Here is a 17,398-nt window from a genome sequence, read left to right as displayed (position 1 = left end):
GTGCACGGTGGTGGTGCGAGTTATGGTTGCTTAGCTTACCATAACTGGCGAATTTCAAGGGTTTTTTGGTTTTACTTGGAACCATAATGTCCCTTTCACAAAGTTTCTGCACTGAATTTCATAGGTTTTTATCAGCGCAACTTAACCATAATGTCCCTTTAACAAAGCTTTTTCACTGAATATATATATATATATATATATATATATATATATATATATATATCCAACAATCACCTCATTTAAGCCTTGAACCCCACAAGCTTCTTAATTCAAAGACACTTATAATTTCTCTAAGCTTCCCATGTTTTTGTTTGGATCTCTTTAAAAATTTAAAAACTTCATAATATTCTGTACTTCATGGCTCATGTACAAACAACTAAGCTTCAACTGTTCTGACAATGGAGCTAACTCATCCGTTGTTTGTCTCTTGTGTTTTCACAAGGAATGCAAGCTGCTCTGCTTTCTGTGAGGGCTCATCACTCCTTCACCCTTGCCAGCTCTTATCTTTCCTTTGAAGAGCTTAGTCTGCTTCAAGGGGAAGGAATGCTGTGTCTTTTGGAACGTAAATCTTGCACTGCAATATATGCGTATTTGGTTCAAATGTGCATATGTTGGCCTAAAATAAATACAATTCATAGCTCTATTTTCTTTTTACTTTTGAACACGTCATGTTCAAACTTACTGTCTTAACGTATTGAAAAGAAGGTAAAATCACTGTTATTTCTTCAAATGTAGCTCACAAACAAGCCTGAGGAGGGCTTTATCTTCTATTTGGCACAAAGCACAGAACTGCATGCTTTCTTATCCAAAAAATGCTTGCAAATAGAAAAACCCACTTGCAGAATTTTCAACTCCCCTCTGTTCTTTTTCCTCCTTCATTTAAATGTTCTATCAGTCAGATGTATATTGTTCTTAGTTTTCTAGTATCTTTCGAGTCTTATCTTCATTTATATATTAATTTCATCTACTTTTAACTTCTTGCTTGCTGTCAATCATTTGTTTAAAAGATGTAACAAAATCTTTTTATTTATTTATTTATTTTGGCTATCGTTTTATATTTTATTAATTTAAACACACAAAAGCTTTGTACAAATATATACATGGACACAACAGTAACTTATGACTGGTGCCAAGCGTTTACTACAATCTACTTAAACAACTTAAATTCTATAATCACAGTTTATCATGTTTCAAAGCTTTTTTTCAACAAATAACAGTCATAAGTAATAATACAGTACACATTAAAACCCTTGTGATCACCTTCTCTTTTCCCTATAACATTTATAGTAAGCCGTATACTTCCTACGCCTTCAATTATATTACCCTGTACAGAGTTTAAGACGTCACCTTCCATGATCCTGACCATGGGTATCCTCTCTCTTAGTATTCTGAATGGAATGGAATATATATATCCAATGAAAAAACGTTGTTAAAGGGACGTTATGGTTAAGTTGCGCTACTAAAAACCTATCAAATTCAGTGAAAAAACTTTGTTAAAGGGACATTATGGTTCCAAGTAAAACCGAAAACCCCCTGAAATTCACGAGTTATGGTAAGTTAAGCAACCATAACTCGCGCCACCACCGTGCACTGCTAAGAATAACACCCATGACATCAAAGATGATATAACATATATGATTGATGACATCAATCGTACAGGGCCCCTCTTCTCTTTCCATGGCAGCCTGCAGAAGGTGAAACGAGAACCCTATGACTATATTACCACGAGCACTTTACCATAAAGCCAGTCCCAGGTGGACATGGCCACTTTAACCCCATGTGTTGCCCCTCGTGGTCATGGCCGGTAGCCTGATTGTCCGGATCATGACCTTATTCCAAGACACAGACAATCTGGCCACTTCCCATGGCCATAGGCTACACCCCAGTCACCAAAGGTAAATCAATATTTTTTGTACCTACATTATGACATTTGTCAAAAAACAAAATCCATTCAGACTTTACGAAAAAACTTTTATATATAGATCCATAATCTTTTTGAAAATCTTTGTGTAGATTTGTCAAATGGAACCACATTTATAATCCTTTACAATATTTTGGGACCCCCCCTCTAATTTTGCCCCCTCTTGACAAAATCCCACCAAACTTTGCAAAAACATTTATATCTAGATCTATTATCAGTTTGCCAAAATAAGCGTAGATTCATCAAATTGCACCTCATTTATAAACCTTTACATTATATTGGAACCCCCCTCTAATTTTGTCCCCTCTTGACAAAATCCAACCAAACTTCCCAACAACATTAATATCTAGTTCTATTATCAGTTTGCCAAATTAAGTGTACATTCGTCAAATGGCACCTCATTTATAAGCCTTTACATTATTTTGAGACCCCCCCTCTTATTTTGCCCCATCTTGACAGAATCCCACCAAACTTTGCAAACACATTCAGAATCAGGACGGGAATAAAATTGCATAATTACATGCGGTTTCATTGAGTGTTGCCAAAGTTATATGCCATCCAAAAACTGTCCCCAAACATCTGTAGTGTCCCCGAACTTCTCAGGACTGTTTGCGAACATCCAAACTGTTTGCGGACTTTCGCAGGAAAAACCACCAGTTTTTTTGCTTCTTGCAAAAATCTGACACACCTCATCCTTCACGCCAACCAATCAGCGAACACGTTGTGTGTCCAAGGACATGACACAAGTCTATTAGCCAATCGGTGCTCTGTCCGCGGAGCGAACAGGGAAGTGTGTCCATGGAGCAGACATAGATATCACTAATTTATTTGCCTTATGTTTTGGTCGTTTAAAAAAAACTACTGGATGGATTTACAGAAAATTAACAAAAGCACGCTTTCGGGACCAAGGCACCGCTCCTGTCGCAAATTTGGTGAAAATCCGTCCAGCAGTTTGGGCTGTAGGCATGAGCAAAGTTTTTCCCAGTATGTCTATGGGAAAAAAAGAAATTTTGGACCCACCCTATAACCTTGCCCCCCCTGGACCAAACCTCACCAAACTTTGCAGAAATATTCAGAGTGTGCCATATACTTTTTATGCACAGTGTGAAGAGGGTTCGTCCAGTGGGAGCGAAGTTATAAGCCACCCAAAAAGTGCTTTTCCTATGGGATTAGCAACGTAACCATAACTACATAGCGCTTTCGCAGGCCATGTAGTACGAAAATATATATAAATATATATATATATTTTCCTATCTCTGTCTTCCACATGATGCATATATTTACCAGAATCCATGGAACTGGCCTTCATGTCTCCCTTTGTGTGTTATGCTGGTGGGCATGAGAACATACTCTGACAAAATGAGATCACACTGCAGGTTATCACTCACCTATCAGACTTAGGGCCCTGCAAGTTGGGTGCCAAAATGTACAGGGGGTCCTGCCCTCACATGCCCCATGCCTCCATCACACATCCATGGATTCTCATGCTCCCATCAATTAGGCAGGCACAGGGAAAAACAGACGCCTTGGAGTCAAAATGTGTCTTTAATCATTTAGAACAAAGAACACACTCAATGCATGTCTACATCCAACCTCTCTTTATAGATTTTCCAAGATTACGCAACATGTGTATGCAAATTAGCATCTTGTAAATGGTAGGCTTTGCTAGGCCAGGTTAATTAAAGGGCAAACATCCATTCATTAAAATTGGATAACTTTATCACATGTGTACAAACATTTTTCATTAGTATAATTGCCATCCACAGCTTTTCTCTGATGCACAAAATGAATATCCCTATTTTAGAGTTGGCTTGACACAACTATGAAAGTGCTCAACTCCAGCCAAGAACATTTTTCATACATCAATATCTGCACCTTATCTACTTACTGAGGTTATGCCACGTTTTCTGGTACACAACACAGTTAGAGAATATATATATATATATATGCATAACCTCAGTTTTCTGGTACACAACACAGTTAGAGAATATATATATATATATATATATATATATATATATATATATATATATATATATATATATATATATATATATGTCCTCATATTTATGGTGCCATATAAATCAGCTGAGCTTTTGAAACTAATTTGTACACTTTCTCCACAAGAATCCAAGAACATAGATAAATGTGTCAGAAGCTTCTATTAATTGCCTAGCCTTATCAAATGTTTGTCTGATTTCTATGCCAATTCAATTTTTAACCTACCAAACCTCATATCTTGTTACAAGTTGCTGCCAAAACTGTTTTACTCCAATCATCAATAGTTCTAAATGTTCTAAATTGATGATTTGCCTGCCGAAATCCATGTGTCAGTCCTTCTTGCTTATCTCAAAACCCTTGGCATTGTTTATAGTTCCCCACACCTGGCTTTATAGAACTGGAAACCAGTTGCATTTTAGTATCCAATTTAAAATACATATGTATCTGACACTGTAATTTTCTTCTGTCAGGGAGCTATATTCTGCATTTATTTAAGGATTTTCATTTTGTAGAGACATTATTTATAATATATACCTGTAGCCCCTATGGAGTGTGTGTAATATAAACGCACCCTTCATTTCCCGTGCCACCCCAAACCAAGTGTGTGCAGTGATCCCTATTTCTAATGTACTTTTTACTTTTAATAAAGGCAATCCAATCCTGATTTCTACAATGATGGACAGAAAAGTGAACTATTTGAACTACCTACCATTTTATCTATATATCAATTGAGGGGACAGGGGTTGGCACCCCCTGTACACTAAAATGCCCAAAGAGACATGGTCAATGTTATTGTGGGTAAACCAGCAGACATTATATATATTGCTCCATAGTTTGATTGACTCTTTCCATTAGTCCATCCATCTGTTGGGGATAACTTGTTGAGAGAGCACAGTTGATTTTCAACATCCTGCAAAAGGCACACCAAAACCGTGAGGTAAACTGTGCCCCCGATCTGAAACAATTATCTTAGGCAGCCCATGCAATCAGGCAATGTGTTGTAAGAACAATTCGGCCAACCGACCGGCAGTAGGCACTCCTCTACATGGGGCAAAATGTGCTTGCTTAGAGAAATAATCTACAACAACCATGATCGTGTCATACTGTTGATCTTTCAGAAAATCAGTCGCAAAATCCATGTAAACATGTGTCAAAGGGCCCTCAAGAGTTGGCAAAGAAGGTAACAGCCCCATCTTCTTTGAATGATCAGCCTTGCTTCACATGCACACCTTACAATGCTGCATTTAATTATGTACTGATTGCTTCATGCCTGGCACCCAAAAGTGTTTGCTTAGCATGCCTTTGGTCACTAGTGTAATGCCTTTTCCTGCAACTCTTGCTTGGGCAAGTATAGGCACTGTGCATGGTATGCAAGCCCATTGCACACTGTTCGTGATGGGTGACATGCCCTCAAAACCCATAAATCCCTTCCTAGCAGACTGTTTTGTACTTGTTCCAGAATTCCTTTAGTTACTGCCCCAATAATCTTTTCCAGGGGAATTATTGGGTTGATTGGGTTGATTTCTGGAGGAGATATCTCTTGATGTTGCTGCTTAGTCAAAGCATCTGCTTTCCCATTCCTGTGGCCTGATAGGTAAGTCACCACAAAATCAAATCCTCAGAAGTACTGTGACCACCTGAACTGTCGAGGACTCTATGTCCTAGCTGAGCTTAGATATTGTAAATTCTTACGGTCTGTTACCAACACGACCTGATGAGGGGCCCCATCAAATAATTCCTACACTCTTGGAAGGCTGCTCCAATGGGCAACAATTCTTTATCTGTGATTGAATAGTTGAACCTGTGAGCTTTGTGGATCTTACTGAGACAGAACTGCCCCCACTGCTTGGTTAGACGCATCCGTCTCTACTTGAAAAGGACTCTCTAATACACAGTGTTGTAATACAGGTGCTTTTGTGAAGGCTTCTTTTAGTTCCTGAAACGCTGCCTCCGCCTCCTTCCACCATGCAAACTGCATTTGTTTTCTGATTAACTGTGTAATGGGTATCACGATCTGTGAAAAGTTGCAAATAAACCATCTGTAAAAATTGACAAACCCTCAATCTCTTGAGCACTGCCCTTAGATGGCTAACATGTTGTTCCGTGGACTCAGAATAGATCAAGATGCTGTCAATATATACAATGACAAATACATCGATATAGTCTCTTAACACCTCCTGCATAAAATGTTGAAATGTCGCAGGAGCGTTACATAATCCAAACGGCATCACTAAATACTCAAAAAGCTGAACTTAGTCTTAAATGCCGTCTTCCACTCATCTCATTTTTTCACTCATATCAAATATTATGCCCCCCTCAAGTCTAACTTAGTGTAAATCAAAGGAGTTTTCACCTGGTCCAGAAGGACCAAAATTAGAGGAAGTAGGAAGCTGTTACACTCACCTGGACCCCACAGGGGTGTCGATCGGACCCGGACTGCTGCGGTCTCCGTCAACGTGATGCGTAGTGCAGAGATGACTGTCTGGACTGGCCCGCCTAGTCTTGTCTGCTGGACCTGAAGAAGTATTTTCCTGCAAGTGGAGACAGGGATTAGCCACCTGCGGGTTTTAGTGATGGCCTCCCAACTGTTCTCGCTCTCACCCACTAATCACCTCCGATATCCCCTTAGTAACCTCACCTTATGTTTGTAAAAGATGAGCTCTCCATCCTGCGTGTCTTGCAGGGGCGCGTAAATACCAGTTACTTCACTGGTTTGAAGGCGTTGGGAGAGTTCCGGTAAGCATTGACTCTAAAGTCCCAGGCGGGATTGGTAAGTATCAAGTTCAAAGAGTTCAATGTGCCCAATGTTCACTCTTGTCCCCTTCCTTCCTTAAGTTGCAACTGAGTTTGTGAGAAGAAGGTCTCGTAGCTGCTGCTGGCGTTCAGGTAAGAGTCTGTGTTACCCAACGCTGTACGGTAACTATTGCATGCGTTAACGTGTTGTTTTTCTCCCTTTTTACAGATGCGGCATATGAAGATATGGAGAATAATACCGCCGGTGGTAAATCAGGTACGTCTATGGTGGTAAGAGGTATTTGTTGATTCCCTTGGCTCACCTTGTTATTCTTGTGCCCCTAGGTGCCGGAGTACGGCAAAGAAATGATGGAGACAGTGCTGGATCGAAAGATGCTGTGAGAACTGGTGAGTATGGCGCCGTGCTGGAGCTGGCGAAGCGACGCGTGCAGGACTGATGTACTTTCCAGATCGAGAGATGAAATGGATCCGGAATCAGGTGAGGAATTTGAAATAAGTTCATTTTCTGACCTTGTCCTTTTCTTCCTCTTTATTCTAGGAGCTCCGGATTCGAGGCGGGCGTGGCAGAAGACTGGATGCTGGCTGCAGGCACGCGGGCGTGGCAGAAGAATGGATGCTGGGTGCAGGCACAGTGAGAGTCACTCTGCTGGATGCAGAATAACACGAAGCATGTGCTGCTGTTCGGGCGTGGTTTAAATAGCCTCCAAAGTAGTCCCAGGAAAGAAGTTCCCCAGGACCACACCCGAGTAAAAAATAGTCCCTGTAGTAAAATAGTCCCATCCAGGCCTCACGTTGGCTTGGATTTATTTGCAGCATGGTCTGCATGAGGTAAGTAATGTCTATGAGCCTGGCGCCTACGGCGCCAGGACTGATTTTTATTATGAGCCTGGTGCCTATGGCACCAGGACTGAACACAGACAGTCCCTAGCTGGGGCTGCTGGGGTTTTTGTAAATGTCTGGATGCCTGCTCCCGGGGCTGATGGGCTTGATCCGGATGCCCGGGGGTAGGCATCATGACAGAAGCCATTCTTAACAGTAACCTTGTTCAAGGCTCTGTAATCAATGCAGGTCCTTAAGGTACCCTTCTTTTTAGATACAAAGTATAGGGGTGAAGATACTGGTGAATGGGATCTCTGAATAAAACCATGATCAAGCATTTCATCCAAATACTCTCTCAGATTTATATTCTCTGCCTCAGTAAGTGCATACATCCTACTACACAGTAGCTTAGCCCTAGACTCCAAATCGATGACACAATCTGTGAGTTGCTGTCTCTGTCTATGGATGCCCCTACAGTAGCCCATGACAAAATCCCAGTTTTCATGTTTGCCAACAAGGCTATACAATGCCATATAATGACATCCCTAACACCCATGGGACTTCGGTGTCATCTAGAGACCTTCTGTAGTTTCTGTGAAAATAATGGTTAGACAATCAATACTGACAAAACAAAGGCCATGGCTTCTAGGGGTCTCCATGGGAAAAAGCGTCGGAAACTTCACTTGACCCTAAATGGGACACAGATTGAGCAGCTGGACAAATATCACTATGTGTGCATAAGAGAAGAGGCAGAGTTGACTTTGGTCAGATATGGTGGCTCCATAGCCAACTTTGCCAAAACTCATGGGAGTGGTGCTATTTCTGTAACCCCAGAGGCTTACATGGCCCAGGCCAGACAGGCTAATGTCTTCGGTGCTGAATTATGGGGATGGTCAAATCTTGCACAACTATCTGTGGGAGAGAACAGCTTTTAAAAAAAAATGGTTTAGGGCTCCCACCAAGTACCCAGACTATCCAGATCCTCCTGGAATTAGATCTCCAACCCATTAGACAAATATGTAGAGGAAAGCCATTATTGTACTGCAACAGGTTGTGGAAAAACGAGAACCTCTTGAAATACTGGGCAGCCATAAAAGATGTAATTGACCAGGAGGGGGGGTTATCACTTCCCTGGGTACAGCATGTCAAATCTGAGCTGATCCTATTGAACCTAGAGGAGCTCTGGACTAATCCTATGACCATTAATGCATCCTCAAAAGGTAAATTTCTGCATGCCATCAAGGGGGAAAGAACGAAGGAGATAGTAAAGAGAATGGCTAGGTCATTGCAGTTCAAAATCTACTGGGCCCTTTAACAGGCCCAGGGTTACGAGGGCTATCTCGATACTATGAGCCTAAGTTAATGTGTTATTTCTTACTTAAAGCTCATTTTGACATTCTACTAAATCTAAATGGAATGCAAGTGTGAGCCCGGATTGTCCTTTTTGCCCAGGGAAGAGGGAAGATCGAATTCACTTCCTGTTTCTTTGTCCTATGTATAAGGATATTCAAACAATGTCATTAAGGCACCTCTTCATCAAACTACAGGTCTCAACAGTGACTTGCACTTTGTTTAATTTCCAAGGTTTCTTTGGCCACATTCACTATGGGTTTGTTTTCGATTCGCGCCTAGTTCAGGAGAACAAAGATGAGCAATCTTCTCCCTCAAAAACATAATTTTGTGCTTAATGGTGCCCTTCATTTTCTTATGATTACTGTTGGGCTAAAAAAGCACGGTTCGGCCTAGTGGTATAATCACCTCCTTTTAATAGATGTTTCATTAGCCGAGGAACATGTAAAATATATCGAATGCACACCCTGAAGCACTTTCATTCGACATGTGTTTTAGTTGCTTTTAGAGGTACTGTTGCTTAGTTCTTTTCCTAATCTTTTATGCTGTCTGTGTAACATGTATACTTTTGCATTCTTTGACTGTATTTGATTTTATAATGTATGTGTTTGGCATTTATGGTAAATTCTTTTTATGGAAATACAGGGAATGATGATGATGAATGACACAATCGTATGAGCGATGTGGAGGTAGAGTTTCAGCCTTCCCTTTGTCAAAAACGTCCACATACTCTTGATATATGCCGGCAAGTACCATCTCTACTGCCCCAACCATGTTTATTGTGCTGGCCCCTTCCCCCAAAAATGTGGCTGGACCCATCTTGTCGTGCAGATGTGTTTGGCAATATTCTGCTTTGAAAACAATTGTCTGCTCCACCCAATTAATTGTGGGGTTATGTTTTACCACCCATGGCATGCCCAATATTAACCCAAACTGGGGCGCTGCATTTAAATCAAACTCAATATCCTCCTCATGCCCCGGAAAACACAACATGGGTACTGGTTGTGTTTGTACTGTGACTGGACCTGATTTTAAAAGTGATCCATCAACCCATTGTACCACCTTCGGATATCCCTTGCTAGCCATTGGTATTCCTAACTTGTCAGCCAACCTGATATCAATAAAATTACCAGTGGCTCCAGAATCCACCATGGCTGACACAGATTGTTTGGTAGCAGCAAAAAATAAGGTGTCAGGAACTTAGCTTGTCTGCCTTCCCGGAGTCGTTCTCCTACCACACTACCACTTCTGCGCCGACTCCAGTGCCATCTTGTGCCCTTGCCACCATGCCCACAGGGGTCCTTGGGGTGTCATGGATTTCCTGCATGGCCCTCCCGGTGCTGTGGTGTTTTCGGCGGCTCGCCTGGGGTTGCGCAGTCACAGCGCATAATGCAAAATCATTGGATGTAGCCACAGCGCGTCGTGTTCTCGTTCTCCCGGTCACGTGACCAGCACAATGTCACGTGACTGATTTACCAGTAAGTGGCTATAAAAGGCCCAAACATCAGTTGTTCATTGTTTCTCAGCTGTTTCCTCTGAGTATTTTTGGCGCTTTGTTCTCTTGATTCCAATTTTTGTGGCTTTTGACCTTGGCTCTGACTCCTGGATTGCATTTTGGATTTACCCTGGGTTTTGGCTGCCTGTGTTTTCTTTTCTTCTGGTTTTTTGACCCTGGAATTTTCCTCTTGGGTTGTTACTGGACTTCCCTTGTGTTCCGGAGACCTGGACTCACTTCTGTCTTCAAAAAGAACTTTGGACTTTTTCTATCTGGATTATTTCCCTGGAATTTGCTGCTCCAACATGTGACTGCACTTTTCCATTCTGTGCATTTTATCTCCTGAGGGGAGGTTTTTCCTGCTCCTAGGTTTTTTCCCTTCCTTCCTTTTTTCCACTACTGGTGCCCAGTTAGGTAGGTTATTTACCTGTCTTCGTACCCAGTTGTTCTTCATAGTATTCTATCCTAAAATTGTCCTTCCTTTCCAGCTTCCTGGGAATCTGGTGCTGCAGTTCCAGTCCACCTGTGGCCCCAATAACTGGTTAGCAAGTTGCTTTGACTTTTCTGACTGGTGGTTGAGGACTGAGGTATTTAGTCCACTCGGGAGTCCACGTCTTGACATAGGTCAGCAAAATGTATAAATTGGAGACTTAGTATGCATTGGGTTTGTTATCATACTGGATTTTCCTCTCGATTAGGCTCAACTTCCTTATCCCCTCTAAGGCCGAACCAGAGTTTTTCCTGATTCCGTCTTGTGTCTGTCTCCTCCCACCCCTCGATTGGGAGTGTTAGGACTATTCCTAATATAATGTCCAGACTTGCCACAATATAAACACAAATTATTTTGCCTCAGTTTCCCCTTCTCTTCATGAAATAAAGGCCCTTGAACACTCCCAATCGGCATAGGCGCCCCCTCCACCTGTCGTGCCCCTACATCCCTGCGTCTGTTTAAACATACAAAGGGCTGTGTTTCAGGCTTTTTGCTCTCGCCGTTTCTTTCAGCAATTCGATGGTCTAACCTGAGTGCCAAATCAATGAGTGTGAAGCAAGATGTCGGCTGCAGATCTTCCTGTGCTATAGCGTCCGTGAGCTCATCTCTAAGCCCATGGTAAAACAACACAGATTGCTTCTGTTCTGGCCAATATGTCTCAATTATGAGTCTATTGAAGTGTGTCACATAGGATACCAAATCCTTCGAGCCTTGGCATAATGCTAACAGTTCCTTGGCCTGTGCTAATGACACATGCCGCCAATCAAATAATCTTCCAAATTCTGACCTGAACAAGTCCCAATTGTATAACATGGGATCATCCTTCTGTACCGGTGGCATTGCCCAGCCTGCTGCCTCTCCTGTCAGGTAAGAAATAACAAATGTTGTTCTAGCTTGTGTACTCTCAAATGCTGCGGGCTTGCATAAAATATGTAACTGACCCTGAGTCAAGAATGTCATATAGTTTTTAGGGTCTCCTGCAAAGCGTTCCGAGTAGCCAATGGAACATTGTTTGGTGAATGAACCACTGCAGTCGATGCCCTACCTGACGTAGCTTGCAACGTAGAGGGCCAGGGACTAGGCAAAGCCATTTCATGAGCAATCAACCCATTTACCTGAGCCTTCGGAGCAGTAGTCTCCTGCCTGGAATGAACCAATTCTAACTGACTATCCTGTAGTGCCTTTAACACTTCCGCTTACGGCGGAGGAGTCACCTCCATTTTGGATTGGGTGGTGTGAGTATCCCCAAATGGGGGCTGGTGATTATGTCACAATCCGTAGAAGGGAAGGGTATTGACACCCTATCCCGAACTACAGAAGCCAAAATGTGTATGTCCTCTCCCACTGTGATTGGCACGGTTTCCTGAATCTGAGTAACAGGTAACCACGAGGCAGCCAGTAGGGGGAAGAGAGATTTGGGAGAGGTTGTGGATGCGTAGGGGGGGTTGTAGGGAAACCGGAAAGAGGGTTAGGGTAACCAGTGGGATAGGACAGGGGATTTAAGGAAAAAATACCTTTAATTACACAGTCACTCTTAATTGTTACTCTGCTACACATCTGCACACACTCTTTTATCATGTACTCCTACACCTGTATCTTCTTTACTGACTTGACTTCAATCCAAACGTATCATGTCTTACTCTGGTGGTATTGACCTCATACACAATGCAAATAACACAGAATATAACAGTGGCATGGACAATGAAAAGACATGATGAAATGGTGAAATGATAACATACACAACATATGATCTATAGTCATAATCTCGAATACAAATATGTCGAAAGTCATAATGTCGAAAAAATAAAGTCGAAAACAAAAATGTCGAATTTCTTTTTTTTGTTGATTTTTATTCGAAATGGGGGGGTTCCCCCCCCAACCCCCCTTTTTTAATTTTTTTTTATGTTTTACCCCTTTTTTGTACCACCGGAACCCCAAAAAAACATGTAAATAAAAAAAAAACAATTCGACATTTTTGTTTTCGACATTATTGTTTCGACATTATTGTAATTCGACATTTTGTTTTCGAGATAATGACTGGACACCACAACATATATATTGAATGTCTCGACCATCACTAGGTAATCACTCGGTACACATTGTTTCTTCTCCCTCCCCTGTGTTCACTTCACACATGGAGGACTTTAGGCAACCATAGTTCCTCTTAACCTGAGACTGTGTTATCTGTCATGGCTCAGCCTTTTGCTAATGCAGCTACAATCATGTCCCATACTTGTGTGCTCCCACATCACTTGGTTTTCATAACACAGTCACATAGCTCCTAACATCGCCTCATGATGAGTTGATGCCACGGTGCGTTATGAGATTATGCATATAAATTCAACAAGGACACCTATCTGATGCTCTGAGCGAATGTTGCTGGGCAGAATCCAACTCCGGCTCCGACTCCGCTGTCCCTGCAAAAGTCCTCTGAAACTCCCCGAATTACTGCCATAGCCCTGGAAGCATCACTGCCGCATCCTGTGGTCAGAAAACTTGCCATGTTTCCTGTGGCCAAAGATGAAAGCTATGCGCCTCACCATGAGCTCACAGCAACGCCCTCCGCCCGTGCTTCCAGCCGTTAATCACCAGCACCTGGCCCGGGCAGAGGCACGCCTTATCAAGCCAGCCCTACATGCTTCAGGTCAGCGAGGTCTCGGGCTTCTGAGTAATGTTGTCCGGGGCCCTAAAGTACCACAGCGCCAGGACTTGTTGGCTCTCTCTCTTGATGGCTATGGCCACACTAACAGTAGCATGCCCCCCGACTCCCAACATCTGTGTGGGTTCTATGAGTTTTAAGTGCCAATTTTCCTCTGTGGCTTTTTTTACCTCCATTCTATTACTGATTTTTGTGCTGGGAAAATGCAGTGGCGGGGACCCCAGCAGTCCATGTTTACGCCCTACCTCTACCCATACCATATTGGCTCACCCAAGCCCCCCCCCCACATTTGGTAAAAAGACTGAATACCCTTTATATGACCTCATCACTACCTAGAAGGACTTCATCATCTAACACAGGAACAACATGGAAGTTGATGCCCACCAATGTCCGCTCAGCTATCACCCATGCAGCAGATGTTGCTGACCTCATCACTACACACAACCTTGAAGCCATCTTCATCACCAAAACCTGGCTGACTCCCACCTCAACCCTCATCCTAGACAACCTTGTCCCTGACAGCTACAGTATCCAACACAGAGACTGGCTGAACAAGACAGGCAGAGGCATTGCAGTAATACACAAGAGCTTGTGGCCCTGCGCCAGACTTGACATTGACAACATTAGCTCCTTTGAAGTCCTCTCCTGCCACTTTCCTCTCTCTCTGATGGACACAGTCACCTTCAATCTCATCCACAGTCCACCCAAACACAACACTGCACTGCCTTCATCAGAGACTTCACCGACCTGGTCACAATCATGTCCCTCAAACATGCAAACAGCATCTTCCTAGAGACTTCAACCTCCCAAGCAACAATGCCACCAAACCGAGTAAGGAAGCTCCGCTCAGCCTTCTCAACACCCTCAGCCTCACACAAAACATGAAAGACCCAACACACGAGAAAGGTAACATCCTCAACCCAATCATCGCTGTACTGTCTTCCCTCCCCTACCACTTAACTTGTCTGACCACCTAGCGGTGCCTTTCAAAATCCTCCCCAGTCAAGCACTCCCAGCAGAAACCCAGCAGACAAACCTTCAGATCCTTCAAGAACTTGCCTGTGGGAGCCCTCACAGAAAACCTCGCCAACCTACACCTTACATGGACTGAACACCCCAAACCAAACTGCGACTCTCTACTGGAAGCACTGATTGTCGCCCTCTCAGCCTCCAAAGACCAACACGTGCCTCTGAAACAACACACCTGCAAACCGAAAACCGTCAGCACCCTGGTACATGCAAGAACTCAACCTCAACAAAAGAGTAATCAGTAAACAAGAGAAAACCTGGTGCTCCTCAAGGAACTCTGAGCAACCCGCTAACAACTCATCAACATAGCCAAGGTCTCCTACTATCAGAATACCATAGTAGAAACAAACAACAAAAGCAGCACCCATCTTCCCTTCCTTGGTAAGATCAAGAAAGTGGTAGCTGCATAACTGAAGCAACACATCAACACCAAAAATCTCCTCCATCATCTCCCCAGTGATGTTCAATCTATAAATGGAGTCGCTGGGAGCCCTCCTAGCCACACACAACATCCACATCCACCAATATGCCGAGGACACATAGCTATACCTCACGATCACCTCCATCAAGGACTTCCATAGACTCAAAACCTACCTCTGGCTGATCCAGTCTTGGATGTCCAGTGCATACTTGAAGCTCAACCACTCCAAGCTCGAATTCCAACTCCTCACCAGCAACACCGAACACCCAGACATACAGGCCTGGCCATCAACTATGAACTCTGAGGGATTCACACCCGAGCTCACTGCATGCGCCAAGTCCATGGGGTACCACATTGACAAACACCTCCTATTCAAGACATACATAGCTAGCTAAGAACATTGAGACAGCTTGTTATCAGTTCTCCCTCCTGCGAAAAGTCAAGCCCTTGCTCCCTCCGGACAGCTTTAGAGCCACCACTCAAGCACTGGTCCTATCCCATCTGAATGGGGGCAATCCACTTCTCAAAGGCCTTCCGTCATCCTCCGTTGTGCCCTGAGAAGTGTGCCACACATGGCTGCATGCCTCATCAAGGGTTTAAGTAGAAACAACTGCATCACCCTGGCCCTCATCGACCTGCACTGGCTCCCACTGCACCCAGAAATCACCTTTAAGTCTTGCTGCATCATCTATAAGGAAGTCACCCAAAAGTCGGAGAAACTCTGCATGTGCGGTGGACAGTGCACCACCAGAAGCCTGGACACGTGCAGACTTGAAATCCACTGCCACAAAAAGGAAAGGACCAGAAAACAAGCCTTCTATGCCTATGCCCCAAGACTATGAAACCTTCTCCCCCTCTGCATCAGACTCGCTCCCTTGCTCCTGCAATTCAGAAATTAACTCAAGACCCACCTCTTCAAGGAGTCTCTCCTCCTCAACACCTAGGCCATCACGTCACCCCTCGTGCCACCTGACTCGCTAGATGCCACCCACCCTTCTCCTCCCTGCCAACCGGTACAGCTGTACCCCTCCTCTGTCCCCCTCTGTATCCTACCCCCGCTGTATATCTATTTTGTTTTTACCACTGAAAAGCACTCCGTTATGCATCTGTAATGTTGTACACCTCTGTAAAGTGCTCTGTTATGTTTCTGTATTGGTGTATACTTCTGTGAAGCGCTCTGACGCTTTTTGAAGCTGGGTCCATGCTAATAAAATACAATAATAATAATAATAATAATAGGGGTCTGCCCCGAAGATAACTGGACACTATCTCATCTACCCACCAGGAAAGCTTTGGGGTTCTTTTTTCTTCCTGGTACATGACACACCATTACACCTAAACGGAAGTATCCAACCAATTTTACATGACAATGGAGCAATGAGACTGACTCCGCAGGATGCGCACTCTGAATTTATTAGCACATGGTGAGTCAGACAAAGCAATGGCTTGTGACATCTCTACCACTCCCCAAAAGGTGTAGCTTTTATCTTTTCTGTTGGTAACTGTGGACTGTTGCTCTTCTTGGCCTCTGATGATACCACGCTATAATGAAGATTACCCCTGCTAACTGCGCAGGGAGAATTAATTCTATTCAGGATTAGGAGGCGATCATTATGCTTCAACTTCTATTTATTCTACTCCTCAGCAGTTTCAACAAAAACATACAAACAACACTGAAAAGTATCCTTGTGTCACTTTTCTCCTCTTGAAACTACAAGTCCAAAAGTCTCTGTAGTTCTACCATGCCTAGTCCAGCTATGACACTCTTCATGTTCCTGGACACCTCCTCTCTTTTACGGCTCTGAACTGTGACCTTGAACCTTTTAACCATTGTCCAACCAACAGGACGAACAGCTTCAACTTGTTGCAGATCCAACGCGGCTGCATCACACTCAACTAGTCTTCTCAATCCAGACCTCGACTCCTCGAGCTCCTATCTCAATTATCCTTTTGCTCTTCCCCTAAGGATCATACAAAAACACATTTTAGGGTGGAGTCCTTGTGCTGTCATGCTCAGTGTTCATGAAATATAATTCAGACATTACATGGCAGGGTGGGAATTTAATGCTCGCCTCCTAGTCTTTAATAGAATTAATACTCCCTGCACAGTTAGCAGGGATAATCTTCATTCTATGACAAGACTGGTGGCGAGCTTTATGCTTGTTTAAAACTTCCCCAATACAATTGGCACTATACTTTCAATCAGTTTGAAATAAAATCCCTTAAAGTTACTGTCACTAGCCCAATCAGCTGCCTGCAAAATATCCACCAGCAACACTCCTGCTGTGAACGCTCTTGATGCCATAGCCCCACTTACTGAGTGTGCTCCATACAGATTCACATTGATGCCTGCCGCTTGCATCACCTCTCTTACCCACCGCGCTATGGTGGCTGTCGCTACTGCCTGGAAAGGTCTCCTGCGTGCAATCAACAGCTGTGTAGTACCTGCCGCCCTACTC

The sequence above is a fragment of the Ambystoma mexicanum genome, chromosome 5q (assembly GCF_040938575.1).
Source record: "Ambystoma mexicanum isolate Mex_15411 chromosome 5q, UKY_AmexF1_1, whole genome shotgun sequence".
NCBI lineage: Eukaryota > Metazoa > Chordata > Amphibia > Caudata > Ambystomatidae > Ambystoma > Ambystoma mexicanum.
The sequence above is the reverse complement of the archived record's forward strand: the minus strand, read 5'-3'. Positions refer to the sequence as shown.